Source organism: Notamacropus eugenii, chromosome 5, assembly GCF_028372415.1.
Source record: "Notamacropus eugenii isolate mMacEug1 chromosome 5, mMacEug1.pri_v2, whole genome shotgun sequence".
Lineage (NCBI taxonomy): Eukaryota > Metazoa > Chordata > Mammalia > Diprotodontia > Macropodidae > Notamacropus > Notamacropus eugenii.
This window is the reverse complement of record NC_092876.1, coordinates 272,449,277-272,453,398: the sequence shown is the minus strand read 5'-3', so window position 1 is coordinate 272,453,398 and position 4,122 is coordinate 272,449,277. Positions and strand designations below refer to the sequence as shown.

Genomic DNA, 4,122 nt, shown 5'->3' with positions numbered 1-4,122 from the left:
TCTCAAACATACTCCCTCGTTTCAACTCACACTACTAATGCTATAGTTTTGAGCCACATATCCTCTTAGACTAGGTCAATAGCTTCTAGATTGTTTTCTCTGCTGACTATCTCTATATTCTCTATATTCTCTTTCACACAGATGCCAAAATAATCTTTCTGGGGCACAGGTCCAACCATGTTTCCTCCTAGGTCCAAAAATTTCAGTGACTCCCAATGACCTCTAGTATAAAATGAAGCTGCCTCAGGTATTTGAAGTCTCCCACAATCTGGTTCCAACCTACCTTCTTTTTGTTTAATTCTCTATGGATATCTGTGTCAGAGAGATCTTGGATCCTTAGAAATTGTGGGATCCTGACAGCAGCTGTCTGTAACTTCTGGAGCATTTTGAAGCAGTTCTTTCTTTTGCATTCAAAAGCAATGTATTAAAAAAAAATAAATTATACATTGCCTTTCATGGATAGCTAAGAGCTGACTTTTCCAAGGAAATGAAGAACTACATGGTTGTGACTGAGTTCATGCTGCTGGGAATGAATCCCTGAGACAGCAGGGCTGGAGACAGTGCTCCTTGTTCTCTTCTTGTCTTTGTACCTACGCATACCATCAGGGAATGTGCTCATCCTCATGACTATCATTTCTTCCTCTCGCCTTCATACCCCTATGTATTACTTTCTGGGAAACCTGTCTGTATTTGCCATGGGTTCCTCCTCAGTTACCTCACCCAAAAGGTTGTTCTATCTTTCTGGTCAGACACCAGCCATCTCTTTCCAGGGATGTGTAACCTAATTGTTTTTCTACCATTTCCTGGGCTGCACTGAGGGTTTCCTGTACACTGTAATGGCATATGATCATTTTGTTGCCATCTGTCACCCTCTATGTTACACAGTTATCGTGACTCATAGGGTAAATTCCATCTTAGCAATAAGCACCTGGATGTTTGGCTGTGTTCATGCTACTATCCTGACATCCCTTTCTTTCCAGTTACATTATTGTGACCCCAACCAAGTAGGCTACTATTTCTGTGATATTTCTGCTGTTTTACCTCAGACCTGTGTAGATACATCTTTAGCCCAGAGGGTTAGTTTCACTAATGTTGGTATTTTGTCTCTCTTATGCCTTTCCCTCATTCTCGTTTCCTACACTCCTATTGGGATCTCCATATCAAGAATATGCTCCACAGAAGGCAGACAGAGAGCGTTTTCAACCTGCAGTGCGCATCTCACAGCAATCCTTTGTGCCTATGGGCCCATCATCATCATCTACCTACAACCTACTCCCAGTCCCTTGCTTGGCTCAGTGGTTCAGATATTAAATAATCTTGTGGCCCCCATGATGAACCCCTTGATCTACAGTTTAAGGAATAAGGATGTGAAATTTGCCCTCAGCAGAGTGTTATGTAAAATGGGAGAATGAATAAGCCTCTGAGTACTGCTGGCCAAAACTTGATTCTTCTTTGGTGACTACAATTCTCAAAATCATTTTTTACATTTCAAGAAACTGCAAGTCATTGTAAATTATTTTATCTTTTGAGCTAGCTGATTCTTACAAAATATGCTTATGTGTGTATGCATTTCCCCATGTTTCATAATGAAATTATCTATATAATTACATATTTTAACAAGTATTTTCTTTTTATTATGAACTTAATAAATATTAACAAACATTAGCATTTCAGTGCATAAAAAAATAAAGAAAACAAAAATGCATATGGAACTACACACTTGCATCATGTACTGTTCTTCAAAGCATATCAATCTCATACTCTAGTAACAAAATTGTCATAGTTACATACATGTCTATATCCTTCTGAAATTCCTTTTTCTCTTTTTAATACATGTTAAAATGATTTATTGATGCATTCTTTCTTCCTTTTATTTTATTTTTTAAATTTCTATCACTTCCCACCATCTCTATATGCCCCCAAATGGAGCATACTCCAGGTAAGCATAGTTAAGCCAAGAAAATCAATAAATCGGTTATGTCTAAAATTGTGCCTCTCATTCTGTAATTCTGGTCTAAATCTTCTCTACTGAGAGTTAGGAAACACATTTCATCCTAGTCTTTTGAATTCCTGATTGGTTATTGCATTTACCAGAATTCTGAAATCTTTTAATATGGTTTCTCTTCCGTTATTATGGTTATAGTGTAAATTGTTTTCCTGGCTTATTTCACTCTGCATCTGTAACTGTTATTCCACAAACGTATTGGTTGGCTGATTTTCCTTTATAAGCAAACTGCTTCTTAGTTCTTTTATCCTATCAGAGGGCATGTAAAGGTAGACAGACCAACTCACCCACCCCCTGTCTTTCAGTCAGAGGTGTACCTCCTCTATCTTATAAGAATAGGAAAAAAAGGTGAGAAGAAAATCTAAAAGGCCAGAGTCACAATGGAGTACTGAAATTGTTTTCTGTTTCTTTCCTTTCCTCTCAGTTCATGAAGAGGGAGAGTTGGATCCCTCAGTGGAAGCTAGATAACACCACTACGCTCAAGCATGTCAACTAGAAGTATCAATAAGAGCTATACTATCAACTGGTGAAAATTCCTGACATTTGACTGGTGGAGTAGAATCCCTAGGGTAAGACAGTAAGTCAATAAGAGAGTGGCTACTTTATTATATTTTTAAGCAGAGACCCATGATACAAATCATAGCAAAATAGAAATCAGAGAAGGTATACAGAACAGGATATATGCCAGACAGAACAGAGCGAAGGAGCTTTCCTGATGGAAGCAAAACAGTCAACCAATAGAGATAGTTCTAGATGCAATGTGAGAGGACATTCCCTGAAATGGTAAAGACACTGCATTTGAAAATCAAACATAAAATAATCTGTGCAATATTTGAACATTGAATGCTTTTTTGAGATAAGTCTTTGCAGGGACATCTTGTCAAATTTTTAAAAAAATATTGAAATGATAGTTTCATTATTCCTTATCTCTTTTATGTGCATTAAACAATCTAACCATACTTGGATGCTGGAAAGTTATTATTTTTAATGATCTGTTCACAAAGTGCCATGGTCTTAGTGCAAACTTAAAACTTCCCTCAAGTGTCATTATTCTTTTGTTTTCTCTTTGTTTCTTTGTATTATTTAGTGCAAAGATGTCAAACACAGGGCCTGGAAGCATCATAAGCAGCCACACTCCAAAGTATGGCCTGAACCAGATTAAAATGTATTGGGAAATATTGTAAAAATAAAAATGTGCTAAAATACGCATAACATTAATATGTGTTAAGTCAATATCCTTCCACAGAAATCCTTATGCATACTTTAATGACTCCCATTCTATTTAAGTTTGTTATCACCAATGTAGTATATACACAATTTGAAAAACTGTCACCTGTAACATAAGGAGGCTAGAGCTGTATCTCTAATATTTTGGAGGGATGGAAAACGTGAGAGAAAATTGAAAAAAAATGTGTTGAAATTGCTTCCTCAAGATGACGGAGTAAGAGCACAGACCCACCTTAGCTCTACCACAATTTCCTTCAGTTACCTCTAAAAAGAGAATCTAAACTAATTTTAGAATAACTGTATCCACTAAGAGATAAAATGTGGCAGATATTCAGCCCAGGATAGCCCCAAAGGTTCATGGAAAGTATTTGTTACATGGGATTAGGGGAGCATAGAACACACTGGTTGAACCAGCACAGACTCTCCCATATTGGAGTGCAGAAGGAACTAAAAGGGCAGATTGAATTAGAAGCAACAGTGCAGATTCTCAAACAAATAATCACAGGATGAGAGTCAAGCAGAACTGAGTGAAACAGAAGCAGGAAGCAATTTCAACACTCTATTACAGCTTTGCTTTTATTTAAGTATTTAGCTTCCTCTTCTGTTAATCTGGATAATTTATATTTTTTAAAAAATATTCATCCATTTCATTTAGATTGACAAATTTATGGGCATACAGTAGGGCAAAGTAATTTCTAATTATTCTTTTCATTTTCTTCTCCTTGGAGGTGAGTTCACCATTTCCATTTTTGATACTGGTAATTAAATTTTCTTCTTTCTTTTTTTAAATCAAATTGACCAAAAGTTTATCAATTATATAATATAACATAAATTGTTCAGATTAACAGAAGGGGAAGTGAAATACTTAAATAACCCCATCACAGACAAAG

The 4,122-nt window shown here is 36.3% G+C and overlaps 1 pseudogene; it reads left to right on the top strand.

Moving 5' to 3' along the window:
* Positions 1–487: 487 nt before the first annotated feature.
* On the top strand, positions 488–2,912 carry LOC140509152 (putative olfactory receptor 10D4; annotated as a pseudogene).
* Positions 2,913–4,122: the final 1,210 nt, after the last annotated feature.